Source organism: Notolepis coatsorum (assembly GCF_963971535.1).
Source record: "Notolepis coatsorum genome assembly, chromosome: 4".
Classification (NCBI taxonomy): domain Eukaryota; kingdom Metazoa; phylum Chordata; class Actinopteri; order Aulopiformes; family Paralepididae; genus Notolepis; species Notolepis coatsorum.
Window position 1 is genome coordinate 194336605 of NC_140168.1, and position 22949 is coordinate 194359553.

Consider the following 22949-nt stretch of genomic DNA (forward strand, 5'->3'; position numbering starts at 1 on the left):
GGTTGCACTGTGGGAGAAATAAAAAAGTACAGTCGTTTACGATTACAGTAGATATTATTAGTGTGGGTGACCTGGCGAAGCCAGGTTGCCACCCACACTATAGATATCTATACTCTTTTTATTTATTCCACCGATTTTGCAAACACCGCTCGTGCCAGAGCGTTCGCGCCCCATACACGTGAAAGGTATCAAAACGAGCGGCTTGCCTATGGCAACAGAGGTCTCCGAACTCGTAAAGTTTCATCGCACCGTCTGGCTACGAATCGACTTTAAACGGTAAAATTTCGGAAATGCATTGCAATTTAGAGTGCGAGATCCACCGATTTTGCAAACACCGCTCGTGCCAGAGCGTTCGCGCCCCATACACGTGAAAGGTATCAAAACGAGCGGCTTGCCTATGGCAACAGCGGTCTCCGAACTCGTAAAAGTTTCACCGCACCGTCTGGCTACGAATCGACTTTAAACGGTAAAATTTCGGAAATGCATTGCAATTTAGAGTGCGAGATCCACCGAATTTTTCAAACACTGCTCGTGCCAGAGCGTTCGCGCACCATACACGTGAAAGGTATCAAAACGAGCGGCTTGCCTATGGCAACAGCGGTCAATGAACTCGTAAAAGTTTCACCGCACCGTCTGGCTACGAATCGACTTTAAGCGGTAAAATTTCGGTCCCATTGGAAATGCATTGCAATTTAGAGTGTAGCAGCTGAAATTATCTTTTTTCCCCTACCTTGGGTGAATTGCGAGTGTGATCTCAATTTTGGCCGTAGAAATAAAACAAACACATCAAAACGATGACACAGCTGTCAGTCCGCTCACAAAAGAAAAATAAATGGAATTGGACATTTCTATCTCAACTGACGACCATTTGTTTGAAGGTTCTCCTCTCCATTGACCGCCATGCAAACGCACTCTAGAAATCACATTTTTCACACAATTTTTTAGCCTTCTGTTCCGATCGCCGAAGGAGTGCCACAATATCGCACGAATGCCACAATATCGGACATAACCCTTCGCCTACTCATTGTAGTGCTCTTGTGCGAGTCACAACGCTTCATCTCTTATAGTTTTCTTTTAATCAACGTGACAATGCAGTCATGTAAAGAAAATTCAGAATATGCAAGTCATTGTGCTCATGGCTGATTGGTTCAGGCTTAACAGCTGTGAGGCTCAGGGCTCATGGCTCAGCTGACCTGCCAATGACATCATCCACTTAACCCATCACTGTGTTGCAGTACTGAATTGCTGGACAGCGCCCTCTGTCTTGCGGGTTGTGTCTTGCGGGTTGTGTCATTGTACTCAGTAGGGATATCCTCTTTCATTTTTCATTGGTTGATGTTGACCACCTTTTACTTTCATTGGTCGATGTTGACCACTCCCCCGATCCTTAGACCACGCCCCCTTAGGCCACACCCCCTCAGTGTATCTCTTGAACCGTTTGTCGTAGAGACTTGCGGATTGTGCCATTGGTCAATGTTGACCACCTTTCATTGGTTGATGTTGACCACTCCCCCGATCCTTAGACCATGCCCCCTTAGACCATACCCCCTCAGTATATCTCTTGAACCGTTTGTCGTAGAGACTTGCGGATTGTGCCATTGGTCGATGTTGACCACCTTTCATTGGTCGATGTTGACCACTCCCCCGATCCTTAGACCACGCCCCCGTAGGCCACACCCCCTCAGTGTATCTCTTGAACCGTTTGTCGTAGAGACTTGCGGATTGTGCCATTGTACTCGGTGTAATAGTGTAATAGTGTGTAATAGTGTAATAGTGTAATAGTGTGTAATAGTGTGTAATAGTGTAATTGTGTAATAGTGTAATAGTGTAATAGTGTGTAATAGTGTGTAATAGTGTAATATTGTGTAATAATGTAATAGTGTGTAATAGTGTAATAGTGTGTAATAGTGTAATAGTGTAATAGTGTAATAGTGTGTAATAGTGTAATAGTGTGATAGTGTGTAATCGTGTAATAGTGTAATAGTGTAATAGTGTAATAGTGTAATAGTGTGTAATAGTGTAATAGTGTAATAGTGTGTAATAGTGTAATAGTGTGTAATAGTGTAATAGTGTAATAGTGTGTAATAGTGTAATAGTGTGTAATAGTGTAATAGTGTAATAGTGTGTAATAGTGTAATAGTGTAATAGTGTAATTGTTGTGAAGGATCAGATTAAACCGAATATATATATTTATTTATGGATATATATTTAATAGTATTTGTATATCGTTTGATATCCCCTGTATATTCCTTGTACAATATGCACTGAATATCCCTTTAGTCTACTAACAGCCCATAATAGTTTCATTCTACCATTGGACGAGAACCTGGCGCCAGCAGCCAGGCCCCTTGGTTCAAGTTCAATCGTGCCGACAAACATGTCGTGGCAAGCCCGGTTCCGCGTAGGAATACGTCTGGCGAAATACGAATGGTACTATTTGTTCACAGCGCATATATATATGGCGCAAGTAAAGTAGAACTTTCTTTTAGTCCATTAGTCCTTTACCCTCCAACCTAGTAACAGACGCGAAGCCTCACCCACGACGCACGTGTGGTGCAGTAAGGCCTACTTGGCCTCAGAATAGGCATTGAGACATCGTGTGGATTAATAGTTGAATTGTCATAGTTTGGCACTATACCGTCGAGTGGGACGTATTTCTATTAAGTTAATAATAGTCTATTATGTATGGTGCATCGTTCGGTTAGAGTTATAAAGTGAGCAGTACCCCCATCGTTCCTGACGTTATCTGGAGTCTTAACCAGGCTGGGCAGACCACGTGTGGTGCTTGCATCCGAGGAGCTCCGGGCCAGGACGAGTGGACCTGTACATTGGATTACTTTACCCGGACGACGGCGAGCCTTCCACGGCTTGGATTATCTACGTGCTTTGGGTGCTTTGATTATGCCATGGATAACGGCCAACACTGCTGAGTGTTGGAACTACCCCCCGAGAGGAGTCCAGGTGAGACGGCGCTCTACCCCGAGTGAGGTCGCCTCACGTCTCTTCGTTGTGGACCGGCAGCTACCGTCCACCAGAGGGTCCAGCTGTATTCATCTGCGGACCGAGGTTCTGTGGCCACCGTGTTCAGCACTCTGAATTCTCCCAAGAAATCGTCGGCCAGATGGGATACCGCCAGCGGCTCTCCTAACCCCCCTACTGTCTTACAACCAGCGGGACCCCCCCCCCCCCTTTAGTGTATCCAGCTATAATCATTTAAGTACCATCGCTATAGTTCCCTAAAGAACCTGGTTGTATACTTGCTCCCTGCGTAACCAGAGATTGGACATTCAATGTTGATTTACCTACGAATACTCATTTGCCTTACAAGTGCATTTCAAATCATAAATGTCATTAAGTGAACGTTGTATATACCCTTTGCTATATGAAATATTCGATTTATACATTTGTGTGGACTTCGTTTCATCAGGTGGGAAAGTGTTCATCATATCTATATCATGTACTGGATGGCCAGAAGTTAAAGTACAAGCGGTAGTGGTTTAATAATACCATACTTATCAATACAGTCAGGGAATTGTACCCCTCAGTTACAATTGGTCCTTCGAGCCGGATGGTAACTAGTGTAATATTAATATAGTGTTATTAATATTGAAATGGCCTATGATGAACACTCCACGAAACGGTCCTCCTAACGTAGAACGCCCGCAGCGCAGACGACAGCCACCTCAGTACTTAGAGGATTACGCTGTCAGTCAACTACCTAGCCTTCAACAAACGGTAAACGCGGTAAAAGTAGAAAGTAAAATTATGTCTGACCTTAACGACCAGGTTTCCCCGACCACAGAGGCCCTAGTGGGTTCTAATGTAACTGACCAAGCTCACGGTGGGGACCAGGAGGGAACTGACATGCCTTTACCCCCCGCCAATACCGAAGAAGTAGTCCCCGACCAGCCCCGGGAGGAAGACAACCCTACAGAGAGAGAACTCTGCACGGAAGAAGAGGAGGAGAGCGACCAGGAAATAGAGCTCCAGGACTCCCCAACGAGCGGCTCACCCAGGAGCGGCTCACCTCTACAACCGTCTTCCCCCAGCGAAGCGGAGAGGATGCTACAACAGGCGTTCCTCGTCAGCCTGACAGCCTCTACCGAACGCGATCGACTTCAGGGTGAACGCGATCGACTTCAGGGCGAACGCGATCGACTCCAAGCACAGATGCTTATCGAGCGCGAACAACTCCTAGCGCAGCAACGGAGCGAAGAAGAGCGCATACGCCTGGAGATGAGACGCCTTCAGACGGAAGAGAATATGGCAAGAGACCGGGCCGACGCCCAGCGCGCCGCTGCCGGTGCCCAAAGAGAAGCAGATCTCACCAAGCGTGAAGCCGAGCGCGACAAGTTACAAGCGCAGCTAATGGAGCAGCTGATCCTCAAGGCAACACCCTCTCCCTCCGCCAGGGGTTCAAGGAACTCATCGAGACAACAGTCAAGGGCAGCGTCTCCTAACCGAGCAAGCGACCCTGAACTTGACCAACAGACCAAGCCTATACCCCCCGCAGACCCCCTTCCCAGACCGGTCCAAGCGAGACCCAGCTACAAGGAAGGAGCGGCATACACTGCGGAGAAGCTAAATAAACGACTACAGGATCTAGAGGACCTGATAGAAGAAGAAGAGGGAGAGGAGGAGAACCAAGCCCGACGACAGCACAGTACTCCACCGGACCAGGAGGTCCAGTACAGCCCAGGCTATACCCCCGCGGCGCTGCGCTACAGACCCCCGACTCTATTCACGGGTGAGCACGACGCACGACCAGCCCAGAGGAATAGCACCTGGACCAGCGGGCCATGGTACCCTGCCGGTACCAGCCCACAGAGAGGCGCAAGAGGAGACTCGCCTAGGAGGTCTCTCCCCCAACGCTCGCCGATGTATCAGCCATCCACGGCGTCATACATTGCCACGCCGACGTTTCCAGACTTCACCTATGAGAATCGAGCACAGTACACGGAGCTCCGGATGTGCTTAGAGACAATGATGGTGGATGTCGCTGATGAACGCCACAAGTATGCAATATTACTGAAACACCTGAAAGTACCGCGAACGCACAATATAGCGCTAGCCTATGCCACCTCTACGACCCCATACACCGCGGCTCTAGCAGCGCTGGACCAGAGATATGGACGTATATGGGATTACGTAATCCAAGAGATAAGGCATATTGATCGCCTACCCCCAGCAACAGACAATCGCTCATTAGACGACCTGTCAATCAAAGTGCAGTCCCTGGTAGGGATGCTGGGAGCGCAACGGGAAAAGGGCATGCACGAGCTATACGCCAACTCTAACGTCGAGAGGATTTTAGAGAAGCTGCCACCCGCAAGACAAGAGCGTTTTAGGCGGCAGAGAGACCACCGTGATCCTAACGGTCCCGAACCATCCCTCCTTGATCTAGCCGACTTCCTGGCGAGAGAAGTCAGCAGCTTACGACTGGATACGTTCGTGCGGAGCACGCCAAGCTCCAGAGAGGGACCCAGGAGAATAAACGATGGAAGAAGATCGGTGACTGTCATGCACCAATCAGAGTCAGTACCGAGCAGTAAGAGCCACAGTACCCCCTCGAGAAAAGAGAAGTGGAAGATGGTGTGCCCCTACTGTGAGAAGGAACACTGGCTGTCACAATGTGACCTGTTCACAAAGATGAATGCAGAAGAAGTGAGTCAATGGATAAAGTCCAACAGGCGCTGTTACCGATGTGCGCGCAGTCACATGGCAGCCGAATGCCGCCTAAAGAAAAGGTGCAGTCGGTGTGACGGAGCCCATCTAGATATACTACACGACAGTAACAGAAGACGGCCTTCACCTGCACCATCGAGCGGCACCAAGGCAAGTGTCATGTACATTGACCCCGCCAGCAGCAGCGGCGCCCAAGTGCTCTTAAAGGTAGTCCGTGTGACATTGAGCTACCAAGATAAAGTCATGGACACTTACGCCGTCCTTGATGACGGGTCAGAGAAGACCCTTCTGCTCGCGTCCGCTGCGGCCCAGCTGGGACTGCGGGGGAGCGAGAACCAAATGACGATTCGGACAATAAGAAGAGATTTAAAGACGATAAAGGGCGAGAATGTCTCCTTCACTATCGCAGCAAGCGGGCAGCCAGAGCGACGGTATAGGATTACAAATGCTTTCACCAGCCAAGAAATAGGACTATCGCAGTACACCTACCCCATCGCCAAGCTGATGGATAAATATGTGCACCTGCGTCAACTACCTATCCCGCTCATAGACGGCGCCACCCCGACCCTGCTGATAGGCTCCGACCATGCAGACCTCATCGTCCCGATTGACCGGGTCCATACAGGACCCCGAGGCTGTCCTGCAGCAGTCGAGACCCGCCTAGGGTGGACACTACAAGGCCCCCTCGCTAAATCTCTCAACCGAACAGCAGCCACTAGCTGCCTCCACTCCAGAACGACAGAAGAAGACACCACTCTCCTGCAGCATGTCGATAGGCTATGGACACTAGAGACAATGCCCTTTAAGAACGAAAAGAAAGACATTCGTTCTAAAGAAGACATTTACGCCATCAACCTACTCGAGCAAGGGACAAAGAGAGTCACAGTCGGCGGAGTGATGAGATACGCAACTCCACTCCTGAGGCGAGAGGGAATGCCCACCTTTCACGCAAAGAAAGACGCCACGGAGCGGTATCTATTGAACACAGAGCGGCGCCTAGCCAAAGACCCCGCTCAAGAGAGTGTGTACCGCGCTGAGATTGAGAAGCTAATCACAGCGGGACACGTGACAAAGATTGACATTAAAGAGGCCGATCAGACAACCGAATCATGGTACGTGCCGCACCACAAGGTCCACCACAACGGCAAGGATCGCATTGTGTTTAACTGCAGCTACCAGATCGGATCCCAAAATCTGAATAAAGAGCTCTTGCCCGGCCCCACACTCGGCCCCTCTCTACTAGGCGTGCTACTACGCTTCCGCCAGGACAAGGTGGCTATCAGCGGGGATATCAAAGGGATGTTCCTGCAGGTGAGACTAGTGGAGGAGGACAAGCCCCTGCTGCGGTTCCTATGGAGAGAGAAGATCGGAGATGAGCACCCAGCCATCTACCAGTGGGAAGTACTCCCCTTCGGAACCACATGCAGCCCGTGCTGTGCTACATTTGCACTACAGAAACACGTCGCAGAGGACCCAGCAGCAGATGAAGAGGTCCGACACAGTGTGAAGAACAGTTTCTACGTGGACAACTGTTTACAAAGCGTTTCGACTCAAGAAGAAGCCGAGGCTCTCCTAATCAAGCTACGCGCCTCCCTGATCAAAGGCGGCTTTGATCTCAGGCAGTGGGCCAGCAGTGACCCGCACGTATTGCGCAGCCTCTCCCCCGCGGACAAGGCTGCCAGCAGCGAGACCTGGATGGCGACCATCCCAGGAGAAGCCCAAGAAATGACACTAGGATTAGTCTGGCGCTTCAAAACAGACTCGCTCCACTATAGACACAAACCCCTGACCACGGAGCAGGGAAGGTCGACGGCGATACCGACCACCAGACGGAGTGTGTACAGAACACTCGCCAGACAATATGACCCGTTGGGATGTATTCTACCTTACACCACCAGGGCAAAGATGATTGTACGAGCACTATGGGACAAGGACCAGGGCTGGGACGACCCAATACCCGCACACCTTGCCTCCACATGGAGAGAGTGGGAGACGGAACTCCGCTCACTCCCAGGCGTCAATATACGCCGCAGCTACTTCCCACCCACGGTGAGGCCAGAGACATGCAAGATGGATCTACACGTCTTCAGTGACGCCTCCGAAGTAGCCTATGGATCGGTGGCCTACTTGCGTGCCCAAGAGAGGGGAGGAGAGATACACACTGCTTTCATCCTGGCTCGCTCAAGAATAGCCCCACGAAAGCAACAATCTATCCCGCGTCTAGAGCTCTGCGCAGCCCTAGCAGGAGCGCATCTAGCCACGTTAATCCAACGTGAACTCACCATTCCGGTGCACAGAACAATCTTGTGGTCAGACTCCACGACAGTACTCACATGGATCAAGTCTGATTCATGCAGATACAAGGTCTTCGTGGGAGTCAGAGTCACCGAGATTCAAGAGTTAACAGAAGCAGCGAGCTGGCGGTATGTGGACACCAAACACAACCCAGCTGACGTCATCACCCGGGGAATGTCCCTGGATGACCTCACCCGTCGCAACATCTACAGTGACGGACCGGAATTCCTCAAGCTCGCGGAAGAAGAGTGGCCTACGCCCACCCCACGGGAAGCAAGTAAAGAGGAGGCTGAGAACAAGAAACCTATGTTCTGTGGACTGAGCACAGTCGCCTCCACAGACCCCAACATAGATGACTGCATTACCCTACAGAGTGCGCAGCTAAAGACATTCCTGTGGCACCACCCAGAGATTCAGTCCACCACCGACATTTCAGCAGCTGACTACGAAGAAGCAGAACTTCTTCTACTACAACGAGCCCAGAGAGACTCGTTCCCCGATGAGCTAGACTGTCTACAGGGAGGAAAGCCCGTCCCACCAGACAGCAGACTGCTCCACCTGGCACCCGAGAGTGACGCCCATAGTCTCATCAGAGTGGGTGGTCGCCTGCGGAGAGCCCCCGATCTACCGGATGACGTTAAGTACCCGATAGTCTTGAACAGCCGACACAAGGTCACAGAGCTGATCATAAAGAAATACGACGAGGATGTACACCATGCAGGAGCAGAGAGAGTCTTCGCGGAGATCAGACGTCGCTATTGGATACTTCAAGGAAGAGAAGCGGTGCGACGCTTCCAGCGAACCTGTCTAGACTGCCGAAAGTGGCGCGCGCAGCCCAGCATACCCCGGATGGCTGACTTACCCCCCTGTCGCCTCCGACTCGGCGACAAGCCATTCCACTCCACAGGCATGGACTGTTTTGGCCCGTTGTATATAAAGAGAGGAAGAGGAACCGAGAAGCGGTGGGGTATTGTATTCAAATGCATGACCACCAGAGCGATACATATCGAACTCATTCAGACCATGAGCACAGACTCATTCCTTATGGCCTTCCGAAGATTCACATCACGGAAAGGAAAACCGTCTACATTGTTGTCTGATCACGGGACAAACTTCAAAGGCGGAGAAAGAGAGCTGAGAGAGAGCTTCCAAGCTATGGGCCCAGAACTTAAGACCCACCTCGCTCCATCCCAGATTGACTTCCAGTTTAATCCCCCGAACGCACCCCACTTCGGTGGAACCTGGGAACGAGAAGTACGTTCTATAAAGACAGCCCTGTACGCCGTGCTTGGGGCCCAGACTGTGGCGGAAGAAGTCCTAATGACAGTCCTCACGGAGATCGAGGGAGTATTGAACTCCAAGCCCCTCGGTTACGTCTCAAGTGATGTAGCAGATGTCGACCCAGTCACCCCCAACACACTCTTGATGGGGCGGCTGGACCCCGCGCTACCCCAGACAATGTACAGGCCTGAAGAAGCGAACGGCCGAAGAATGTGGAGGTACAGTCAAGTACTAGCTGACAAGTTTTGGAGCAGCTTCCTACTCCACTACCTACCGTCTCTACAGACCCGCCAGAAGTGGGTAAAAGAGAGAGACAATTTGACAGAAGGAACAGTCGTCATGATTATCGACCAGTCACTACCCAGAGCTATGTGGCCGGCTGGCCGCGTAAGCAAAGTGATCACCGGTGCCGATGGCAAGGTCCGAGAAGCTGAAGTGCTCGTCCAAGGGCGAACTTACACACGACCCGTGGCGAGGCTAATAGAACTGCCCCGACTCCCAGACACTATCGATGATGACCATGACCCCATGACTTTGTGAGTTGACTGACCCTTACAGCGGACCTTGAGTGGTAGACAGTGCGGTTAATCTGTCTTTGCTTAGCTAATTAGGTGGGACTAATTAGGGGGCGGCTGTTGTGAAGGATCAGATTAAACCGAATATATATATTTATTTATGGATAAATATTTAATAGTATTTGTATATCGTTTGATATCCCCTGTATATTCCTTGTACAATATGCACTGAATATCCCTTTAGTCTACTAACAGCCCATAATAGTTTCATTCTACCATTGGACGAGAACCTGGCGCCAGCAGCCAGGCCCCTTGGTTCAAGTTCAATCGTGCCGACAAACATGTCGTGGCAAGCCCGGTTCCGCGTAGGAATACGTCTGGCGAAATACGAATGGTACTATTTGTTCACAGCGCATATATATATGGCGCAAGTAAAGTAGAACTTTCTTTTAGTCCATTAGTCCTTTACCCTCCAACCTAGTAACAGACGCGAAGCCTCACCCACGACGCACGTGTGGTGCAGTAAGGCCTACTTGGCCTCAGAATAGGCATTGAGACATCGTGTGGATTAATAGTTGAATTGTCATAGTTTGGCACTATACCGTCGAGTGGGACGTATATCTTTTAAGTTAATAATAGTCTATTATGTATGGTGCATCGTTCGGTTAGAGTTATAAAGTGAGCAGTACCCCCATCGTTCCTGACGTTATCTGGAGTCTTAACCAGGCTGGGCAGACCACGTGTGGTGCTTGCATCCGAGGAGCTCCGGGCCAGGACGAGTGGACCTGTACATTGGATTACTTTACCCGGACGACGGCGAGCCTTCCACGGCTTGGATTATCTACGTGCTTTGGGTGCTTTGATTATGCCATGGATAACGGCCAACACTGCTGAGTGTTGGAACTACCCCCCGAGAGGAGTCCAGGTGAGACGGCGCTCTACCCCGAGTGAGGTCGCCTCACGTCTCTTCGTTGTGGACCGGCAGCTACCGTCCACCAGAGGGTCCAGCTGTATTCATCTGCGCACCGAGGTTCTGTGGGCACCGTGTTCAGCACTCTGAATTCTCCCAAGAAATCGTCGGCCAGATGGGATACCGCCAGCGGCTCTCCTAACCCCCCCTACTGTCTTACAACCAGCGGGACCCCCCCCCCCCTTTAGTGTATCCAGCTATAATCATTTAAGTACCATCGCTATAGTTCCCTAAAGAACCAGGTTGTATACTTGCTCCCTGCGTAACCAGAGATTGGACATTCAATGTTGATTTACCTACGAATACTCATTTGCCTTACAAGTGCATTTCAAATCATAAATGTCATTAAGTGAACGTTGTATATACCCTTTGCTATATAAAATATTCGATTTATACATTTGTGTGGACTTCGTTTCATCAGGTGGGAAAGTGTTCATCATATCTATATCATGTACTGGATGGCCAGAAGTTAAAGTACAAGCGGTAGTGGTTTAATAATACCATACTTATCAATACAGTCAGGGAATTGTACCCCTCAGTTACAGTAATAGTGTGTAATAGTGTAATAGTGTAATAGTGTAATAGTGTGTAATAGTGTAATAGTGTGTAATAGTGTAATAGTGTGTAATAGTGTAATAGTGTGTAATAGTGTGTAATAGTGTAATAGTGTGTAATAGTGTAATAGTGTGTAATAGTGTAATAGTGTGTAATAGTGTAATAGTGTGTAATAGTGTAATAGTGTAATAGTGTGTAATAGTGTAATAGTGTAATAGTGTGTAATAGTGTAATAGTGTAATATTGTGTAATAGTGTAATAGTGTAATAGTGTGTAATAGTGTAATAGTGTAATAGTGTGTAATAGTGTAATAGTGTAATATTGTGTAATAGTGTAATAGTGTAATAGTGTAATAGTGTGTAATAGTGTAATAGTGTAATAGTGTAATAGTGTAATAGCGTGTAATAGTGTAATAGTGTAATAGTGTGTAATAGTGTAATAGTGTGTAATAGTGTAATAGTGTAATAGTGTGTAATAGTGTGTAATAGTGTAATAGTGTAATAGTGTGTAATAGTGTAATAGTGTGTAATAGTGTAATAGTGTAATAGTGTGTAATAGTGTAATAGTGTGTAATAGTGTAATAGTGTAATAGTGTGTAATAGTGTAATAGTGTAATAGTGTAATAGTGTGTAATAGTGTAATAGTGTAATAGTGTAATAGTGTAATAATGTGTAATAGTGTAATAGTGTGTAATAGTGTAATAGTGTGTAATAGTGTAATAGTGTGTAATAGTGTGTAATAGTGTAATAGTGTGTAATAGTGTAATGTTGTGTAATAGTGTAATAGTGTGTAATAGTGTAATAGTGTAATAGTGTGTAATAGTGTAATAGTGTGTAATAGTGTAATAGTGTGTAATAGTGTAATAGTGTGTAATAGTGTGTAATAGTGTAATATTGTGTAATAGTGTAATGGTGTGTAATAGTGTAATAGTGTAATAGTGTGTAATAGTGTGTAATAGTGTAATAGTGTAATAGTGTAATAGTGTAATAGTGTGTAATAGTGTACTAGTGTGTAATAGTGTAATAGTGTGTAATAGTGTAATAGTGTGTAATAGTGTAATAGTGTGTAATAGTGTAATAGTGTAATAGTGTGTAATAGTGTAATAGTGTGTAATAGTGTAATAGTGTGTAATAGTGTGTAATAGTGTAATAGTGTAATAGTGTTATAGTGTGTAATAGTGTAATAGTGTAATAGTGTAATAGTGTGTAATAGTGTAATAGTGTAATAGTGTAATAGTGTAATAGTGTGTAATAGTGTAATAGTGTAATAGTGTGTAATAGTGTAATAGTGTGGCCAATCAGGCCTACCCCGGAAATAGCAACGGTTGCGGAACAGCTACAGGCGCCCTGGACCACATCCTAATGACTAATGACGGGTTTCTGCCTTTTTTCCCTGTGACCTCCAGGCCCAGTGCTGATGTCCCCGAAGCCTGGGAGTCTGGTGGAGTCCTACCCAGAGCTGGACATGGGCAAGGGGCTGAGCAGCTCCCTGGACACCCGCCGGTCCCAGAGCAGCTGACTTACATCCAGGACCAGCTGAGCTCCAAAGAGGACCAGAGTCATGTTTGCATGTATTAGCTCTAGAATTGCCACAGTTATCCAAGTAACAGGTGAACGTCCAAAGGAACCATAACTGATTTAATGAGCCATTCGCAGTTTCACTGTATCGGCCATGTGTACTTAGACTTGCATGGCTTAATCTTTGAGACAAGCATATGCTACTGGCAGGATCAACCAGGTAGCCTCCGATCCGAGGTGGGCTCACGCGGACGCCTCAGCGAGATGTGACCCGAGAAGCGACATTTTGTTTTTGCTACATTGAATTTGAGTCTGTTTTCAGTTATCCAATTCGAAATCATAAATAATTCACTCTGAAGTATCTTATTCACTTGTTCTGTGCTCTCAGCGGATGCATATATAGTTGTATCATCAGCATAAATCGCTGTACCTGCACTTTCCAATACATAAGGCATATCATTTACAAATATAGAGTAAAAGAGGGGTCCAAGACAACTTCCTTGGGGAATACCACACTGGAGTGTTACCATATTTGACATGGAACCATTAAATATAACACATTGTTGTCTATTAGATAAGTAGCTTCTCATCCATTCCATGGCAGTGTCTTCAATACAATACAGTACAGTGTAATTTCAATAATAATAGGTCATGATCTATGATGTCGAAATCCAAGAGTACCCACAACTAACTTCCTATCGATCAGCTGTAGCCAGCTATCTGTAAGAGATGTTAAAGCAGTTCCTGTAGAGTATCCTACTTTGTATGCATGCTGGAAATCAGAATTAATGTTGTTTTCGTTGAAATACTTTTGAATCAGCTTGAACACAATTCCTTCCAATTACTTCCAATTCTACCTATTACTGGTAAAATACTAATGGGCCTACTGTTTGAACCTGTAAATGGCTCTTTACAGTTCTTTGGTAGTGGAGTTACTTTGGCTATTTTCCAAGGCTGAGGAAAGACCCTCTCTTCAAAACATCAAGGTCCCCCATTTTGCAATTCTTAGTGACATTGATCAGCGTTGTCCTGAGCTAGCCAAGTTCGTACGTGGTGCTGGAAATCCTTGAAAAATGCTTGTATTTCAATGTGCTGTTTTCAAGGTTTTAAATGTGGTTCAATTGTGTATAAAGTGCTGGAAAGTTATTGTTGAAATTGTAATTGCATTTTCATAATAAATCGCTATCTGACTGAATAGTTTGGATTTTGGTCCTGTTATTACAATATTTATCATCTCCGTTACATATAAGCTTGCTGTAATGTCTAACTTGCTGTGCCTAATCTGATCACATCTGTATGATCCAAATGCAAAGGATGGCATGTCAATTTTGAGTTGCTTTTTCTGTCATCTGCGACATCTTCTGTCAGTTACAGTGGGTGACAATATTGTCACAAGGAAAGATGAAATTACCTACCTGGGTTCCATCCTAGAGGCTAATCTCTCCTGTGACCAAATGGCATCTAATGTAATAAAAAAAAGTCAACCAACAAACTCGATTCTTGTACCGGATCTCCTCTCTGGTAAACAAGAATACCCTGAAGACTCTGGCAGGAGCACTCATTCAAGGGTACTATGACTATGCTTGCACCTCATGGTACCAAAGCACCTCAAAGGCGCTAAAAACCAAATTACCAACATCTCAAAACAAACTAGTCAGACTACTGCTTGACCTGACTCCTAGAACCCACCTCACCCCTGCACACTTTGCCAACCTAGGATGGCTTAGAGTAGACAACAGAGTACAGCAACTTGCAATGGGCCTGGTCTACAAGATACACTACACGACCAAGGTACCCATGTACATGTCAAAATACTTCCGAAAGGTCAGTGAATACCACGATCACAACACCAGAGGTAGCTCCACAAATCATGTTAAACCCAGATTCGGCTCAAACAAGGGACTAAACACGTTTCGCAATTATGCCACAACAATGTGGAACGCCCTACCCAAAGCTGTAAAGGAATGTGAATCACAACCCACATTCAAAACCGCTCTTAAAAGAGCACCTACGGGAGGCTGCAATTCGAAACTGGCCACCGTAAATGCCCAAAACCCCCACCACCTCCTAATAGACAGTCTCCTCCCCACCGCATGTATATATTCCCTCCCCGCCGTATGTATATTTCTCTCCCACCCACCCACCCCCTCCTGATGTACAGTCCCCTCCCCATCATATATACTCTGTCAGGATCTAGGGGTAACAGTACTGTATATTTGAATACCGTTTATGTCACAAATGTATCAGTACTAAATACCTATATGTCCCTATGCCATAAATGTCATGTATGTTGTGTATGTCATAAATGTCTATATGAATTGAAAATGGGGGACCCTGATGGAAACAAGACAAACATCTTTCTCAGGTCTGCATCCCCTTAACAATTGTATGTATAGAGCCGTACTGTATTGTTTGTACCCATTCTGCAATCTGTTAAATAAAGTTTTCATTCATTCATTCATTCATTTATGTCCTGATGAATAGAAAATGGGGGACCCTGATGTAAACAAGACGAAAGTCTTTCTGAATGAATGAATGAATGAATGAATTAATGAATGAAAACTTTATTTAACAGATTGCAGAATGGGTACAATACAGTACGGCTCAATACATACAATTGTTAAGGGGATGCAGACCTGAGAAAGACGTTTGTCTTGTTTACATCAGGGTCCCCCATTTTCAATTCATATAGAAGTTCTCTGGTCTGCATCCCTTTAACAATTGTGTGTATTGAGCTGTACTGTATTGTACCTAGGCCTGCCACGATAACACATTTTGCTGGGCGATTAATTGCCCCCGAAAATATCGCGATAAGCGATATTATTGCGACCGGTTAGAGAATTTTTTTGAGACATTTATTTCCCAAAACTTTTATTTTGAAGCCCACCGCTCCGTCTTTTCCGGTTTAAGACTTTTATTTTGAAGCCCACCGACCGGACCGGAAGTATTGTTGTGATTATCCTAGCCGACAACTTGTCTCGTCCGGTTGTGTTTTTTAGTTTTAACGTTAGCTACTAACGTTAGATGCAGCTACTACAGGCAATCAACGATGAGGAGGAAGCGTCAAAGCAGTATATAATAGAATAGCTGTGGTGCGTAGGCACTGCAGCACGACTCGAAAACGACCCGTTATAATAAATTAATTCATGTTTAACTTGTCCCCGTCTCCAGTGCTTTGACTAGCCCCACCCGTTCATTGTAAACAATGATGCATGTAATTGTATTAACGTTATTCTGTGTTATTCTAACGTTACACTACAAATAACGCTACTTGGTTAAAAGGAGCAACACTATTGAGAAATGTATTAAGCTATATGTGGCGTTGCTACTGCCCCACGGAGCTCCCGTGCTGTGCTCTGTAGTAACGCCAGCGGCCAACCCACACGGAGAGAGACTGCAAGGGGCACTGGTTCCGCCTCATTAAAACAAACGCGCAAATAGCAATTAATCGCGCCCGTCAAAATCATTGCATTCATTTTAATTATCGCGGCAATTAATCGATTTATTGCTTATCGCGGCAGGCCTAATTGTACCCATTCTGCAATCTGTTAAATAAAGTTTTCATTCATTCATTCATTCATTCATTCATTCATTCATTCATTCATTCAAACTTTATCCGACTTGCTTTCACGCAAACCAGTGCAGCACGTCACTATTCTGCTGACGTCATTCATTCATCTAAGCCAATGGGAGGTCACATTGTTATACCAGGAGTCATACCAGGCACACAGACCAATGAGAGACGTCGATATTCCCCACTGAACTAAAACAGGAAGTAGAATACGTTAATTCTTATCGGCAAACTTCGTCATTATATGCCAAACCAGTTAGATTTTTTTAAATCTGCTTTCACAGTTACATTCACACCTCTCACCCAACCTTAGGTCATGTCATTAATCCTTACGTAAACCACTTCCCCGCACGTAAATTGAATCTAACGTCACACGTTAAGCCCAAGCTGAAGATTTTGGCCATCCCGTTTTAAACAGCGTAAATATGACATTTCTCTTCGTTTTTAAAGCAATCAATTCATTTTCGCCAACTCCTACACATCATAGCGGGATAATGTATAGCTTTACTCGGTCATTGTCGCAAAATAATTGACCGACACGTAGTTTAAAATACAGAGCCGCTTCGGCGACCTCGTAGCTATACATTATCCCTTACTTAACACGAACCTAAACTAACTTTAGATTAGTTTAGGTTCGTGTAACGTTAGATATTGTAAAAAAATAAACGTATTTACGGTGCTTTTAGACTCGCTCTTTTATTTTGAAATCCCCCGACCGGAAGTAAAATAATGCTCAACGCGTCATCCTCGTCATTCGTAGGAGCTGTATGTCTTCTGCGCATGTCTTGTTTCACTCGACACATGTTGAAAGGCTGCTCTGCATTTTTTTGCTCTGAGGTGAGTAGCAAAGACTTTTCTTCAGTCCTTCACAATGCCAAAGAGCTGCTGTGTTACGCGTTATACTAATGACAAAAACAGAAATCCAAATCGGAAGTTTTATACCATCACAGAGGAAAAAGTGGCTGGTGGCTAACGTTCGGCTAACTCGCTCTGATGTTGTGGTCGTGGTAATCAGGGGGAGTTTCTTTGACTCATATCTCGCCTTAGAATCACCAGAAAGGCTTTCGAAATAGTGAAATGCCATGTTGGCCTCAATATTTTCAAAACAAATCGTATGAAAATGTTATGAAATGAACAAGAATGTGATAAAACATGTAATAAAAACGGAGCTCAATGCATGGATTTGATGGTAGAAATCCGTATGGTCCCCCTATACCAGGGGTCGGCAATTAGGTTTTGCTGCGGGCCAGATTTTCCCCAAGCCGTTGCTTGGCGGGCCAGGATCAAAAACAATGGCTAATTTAATATACTGATATTGAAAAAAGACAAACGTTTTTCTCTGGTCTGCATCCCCCCAACAACCGTGTGCACTGCGCCGCACTGCACTGCACCCACTCTGCAATCCGCCAAACAAAGTTCTCACTCATCCATTCATTCATGAACAGCTCTCAGCTGTTGCAGATCAGCTTAACAATTGTGTGTATTGCGCCGTACTGTATTGTACCCATTCTACAATCTGTTAAATAAAGTTTTCATTCATTCATTCATGAACAGCAGATCAGCTGTTGCAGATCACCGCGGCGGGTGATGAACAGATCAGAAGACAGAATGCATGAAAACACGACTCACCATACCTTGTTTGTTGTTCAGTCCTCCAAAATCCCTGCTAATGTTTGAAACATGTCACATATCCACTCGCCGCCCTCCAATTCCAGATTGGCGTTGAATGCAGCTACTTTATCTGCCAACTTGAACACAGTTGTAATAACAACCATTTCCTCGTTGTTGTTGTCGCCACATATTATGCAGAGAGGACGTCGGCTCGGCACGCAAGAATCACCGACCTGTTGCAATAAACCCGTATTTTAAGTATGGCTCCTGTTTATTAAAAGAAGCGTTATATTTCCCTGTTGCATTTCCCTATCCAAAGATGTTTGTTTTGTTTTTTAACACATTTTGTTACTCGCTCCATCTCGAACGCGGAAGTGAAAGTTCGTTAGGGACTAATCCATTGGTTCTCCCAGTCCACGTGACCATTTCTAGCATTTCAATTGGCTATAGTGCTATTGATGACTACCGGTAGATAGATACAGCTTCACAATAAAAGACACCCTGGCGTCCCGAGTGAATATTTCCTGCGCGTAAAATAAATATCATATTCTCAAAATAATCTGACGGGCCAGAAATTATTGCTGGCGGGCCAATGTCGGCCCGTGGGCCGCCTATTGCCGATCCCTGCCCTATACCAAGATGGCGGCGGTCTCGTGACATCAGAGTGTCTTCGAGAGCTCCATCGCCTATTACCTTTATCATAAATGTTTAATTTACAATTAATTTGCTGGTTTCACTGCATAATTCTCCCTCTACAATATTGAATATTTTACATGTTGTAATTATTATTTACAATAAAATATGTAATACACGGTGGGGGACTTCATCATGCTAATACAGAATTCAACTAAATTAGAAATGGAACAAAATATGTGACCACAATATCAGACAGATCTTAATAATAATAAAAAATGACCAATGGCTGAATGTTGTCGGTGTCCAAAGCACCAGTCGTTGAGTCCAGTTGCCTTCAATATATTTGCCCCACAAGAGCGCTTCGACCAGTCCTATGGTAATAATTTCACCTGTATGGTCTTCGGTAAAGTAAGCTGGTTGGAGGCATTTACTTAGAAGATTCCACACTCTTTGTCTATAAAGTGGATGGTCAGGCTCATATAAGGCTCAGACGTCCAACTTGACCACATATCTGACGTTGTAGCGAAATACGATACCGTTTGCAGCTCCTTCTCAACAATGTCCCTACAGTCTGCATACAGCCGTAAGAGTACAGTCTGGGAAAAAAGAATTCGGCCAGGGAGATTGTATTCATTAGCTTCTTGAATCCCATATTATCTACTGTGCTAATTGGCATCATGTCTTTTGCGATACAATAACCTATTGCATTTGTAATGTCTTTGTGCCTTTTCTATTTTGTTGTAAAAGAGTGTAAAAGCAGACACTAGCGTTTGTTGCTGTAAGGACGAGGTACTTCCAGGTGCAGCTGACGGCGCCACCACTGACTAAATGTAAATATACACTCGGTAATCCTCCTCTCCTCTTCTACTCCTCTACAGATACTGCAAAAAGGACACTCCTAAAACGTAATCCTCTGAACTGAACCTTTACCCTAACCCTCCTTCTCTCGCTCTCTCTCTCTGTCTTTGTCAGCTATTTTCTATACCACTCTGCCCTTCTCTCTCTCCATCAGCTCTTATCCTCTCATTCTATACCACTCTGTCCCTCTCTCCATCAGCTCTTCTCCTATCTTTCTATACCACTCTGTCCCCCTCTCTCTCCCTCCATCTTCAGATTCCTTTATTTCCTTGATTTATTAGAACTGGGACTCTCTCCATCCTTTTCTCTGCCACCACCCACCTCTCATTCTTTCTATATCACCCCCTTCTCTGTTTGTCTCACACAAACACACATACAGCGCACACACACACACACACTCCTCTCTTTGTTCTTTGTTTTTCTTTCTCTCTCTCTCTCTCTCTCTCTCTCTCTCTCTCTCTCTCTCTCTCTCTCTCTCTCTCTCTCTCTCTCTCTCTCTCTCTAACCTCAACACTAACCTTTAACCTAATATATATATATATATATATATATATACACTCACACACACACTAAAAATGGAACCTGCTCCCACGGACCAATTCCATTACTTATACAAGACCTTCCAAAGATTCTTCTTAGCCTACTGCAACCTACAGAAGAAAGAAAGCAATGCCAGACAATTGGATGAAATCTACCTAAAGGCCCACGCAACTGCCCTTGAGGAGCTCCAATATTTCAGCACAGTGCGCTGGTCAGAGGCCTTAGAAGTGGCCATAGCATGGTCCAGCCATAGACTAAAAGCGGTGGCTCCAGGGGTAATTGAAAACTTTAGACAACTAGTGGTAACACTAAAATCGACACACACACCGATACCCAAACCAGACACTGAAGCCCCAATGAGAAAGCGGCCATCCACACCAAACCCCAATACTAACACGGACAAAGATACACACACGCCAAAAAAGAATCCCAAACATATCACCTCCCTGCCAACACACATAGACACAGGGCTTCCTGAGACCAAACACTTGCCACTTAAAACACACCAACCCAGCCCCCTAACCGATAACATAGGACCAAAATACACAAGACACATACAAAACATGGGTAAAAACACCTGGACCCTGACGCCAACCAGACCCTTCATAGTTATGGGTGATTCTAACTTGGCCAACCTACCCACCATCCACAACAAAAGGGTCCAGGTTGACTGCTATCCGGGAGCACGTCTCAAACATGCGGCCTACATACTTGAGAATAAAACGGAACCCACAGGCGACGTCGAGGTGGTCATACTTGCATTTGGCATTAACGACAAGCATGAGACCACCGCAAGACTAGAAGAGAGTTTTAGAGAACTAATTAAAAGCGCGCGGACGGCCTTCCCCTCTGCTAGCCTCTTCTCGGCACTTATTAACACAGACACAAACATGCGACATTCTCATAAACTAAATATTAACACCCTAAACAAAAAAATGGAGGGTATCGTGAAGTGCCTTCCCAAACTAGACCAAGGGTGCTTTACAACAATCAGGGATGGTATCCACTGGACCAAGAGTACGGGAGAGCTAATCTGGCGTAACTGGACGACTCACTTAGGGCCCACCTACTACAAATAGAACCTCCCTCCCGACATTTAAAAATAAAATAACCTATACCCCACATGTTAACACTTTGAGTGCCACACCAGGTTTTCCTTTTTACCCCCTGAATGCCACCATCGGCGCCAATGTTAACGTTAATATCGCCTAATCTATGTTTTAAATTATGGCTATGTGTCTAATCTGCCCATCGCATTATCAAAGACTATTTTCCAGTCAGTGCTGTCAAGGCAGATTGTTTTTTTATCGCGTCATTTCCGTTTCAGAGCATTTAGAAGAGCACCCTAGAGGGTCGGAGGTTCACCCCGCATAGTCTCTGAAAATCCTGTTTAAAGTCGATTCGTAGCCAAGTAGCCAAACGGTGCGGTGAAACTTTACGAGTTTGAATAGCGCTGCTGGTTATCGACCCGATTCTTTGGATAAGGAAACGGGTACATGACCTCTAATAAAAACGAATAGCGCTGCTGGTTATCGACCCGATTCTTTGGATAAGGAAATGGGTACATGACCTCTAATAAAAACATAACTAAATATCCGTTTGGCGTAAAAAATTAAAGACGTCATGGTTTGATTAAGCCTAGTCGAACACTCATCTCTGCCACTCGTATAAACTGCCTCGAGGTAGAATGTACCTGAGTGGACTGTTAGTTCTTTCCCTTTTGCTGTGACCTTGGCGTGGTGGGAAAGCTTGTGTGCTTGTGTGCCCCAATGCTTGTATATCTTATCATGTGTTGTCATGTTTGTTTATATGTTTGTTAAAAAAAAAAAAAAAAAAAACATGTTTGTTTATGTTTGTTAAAAAAAAATATATATATATACCGTAATTCCTCTAATAGTAACCCCGGCTTGTATTTGTTTCAACTGTAGCGGGTACCAGGCTTGTATTAGGAGGAGGCCTGTATAAGAGGGAGGCCTATATTTCAAATTTTCAAACGGATAATAATGAATAAATCAACATTTTGTGTCAGTTTGAACCCAGTAAAATGTACTGGGTTCATTTATTGAAACCAAGTACTGTATGAAATAGTAAACAGTGCAATTACAGGTGGTCACTGGTCATTTCAACGTTTTCAAAGTGAAATCAAGTAACTAGCTCAGTATGCAGCTCAGTATATTAGTAACCGGCTTGTATTAGGAGGCCGGCTTATAATTGCTTAGCTCAAGAGCGCACCCGGCCATTAATATAGAGACCCGGCTTGTATTTGAGACCCGGTTACTATTAGAGGAATTACGGTATATATATAATAATAAATAAAAAAAGATGAGATGGAAGGCGGCTACATGGCGTAGTGGGCAAGGCGCTCGCCACGAAATCTGGAGACGCTGTTCGAGCCCAGCGCTCCACATTTGCTTTCAGTTTAGCTGGTCGTCCGTACTAATACACATTGGCCGTATTAGGGGGTGGGAAACTAATGGGTGGGGATCGGGCGTTGTGGACAGCGACTCCTACAGGTCGGTTGGTGCGCCTGCGCAGTAGAATCGGGAAGTGTCGGGGGCAGCGTGAGCCTCCCACGCGTTACTCCTCGCCACCGAGAGATCGAGCTGCGCAGGTGAAAAGATGCGACTGCTGTTACCTCAAGTACCGGAGGGGACTTGTGCTATGTATGACTTAGTCCACATTGCAGCCGGCTTGTGGGAGGCAAGAAACAGCGTTCGTGACAGGGGAGGGTTGAATTGGATGATACGAAATTGGGATGGGAGAAAATATAGAAAATGGGAGAAAAAGTGTATGTTTTTTTTTTTTCTACGTCCAAAATTGAGATCACTCTCGCAATTTAACCAAGGTAGTGTAAAAAAGATTATTTCAGCTGCCGCACTCTAAGTTGCAATGCATTTCCAATGGGACCGAAATTT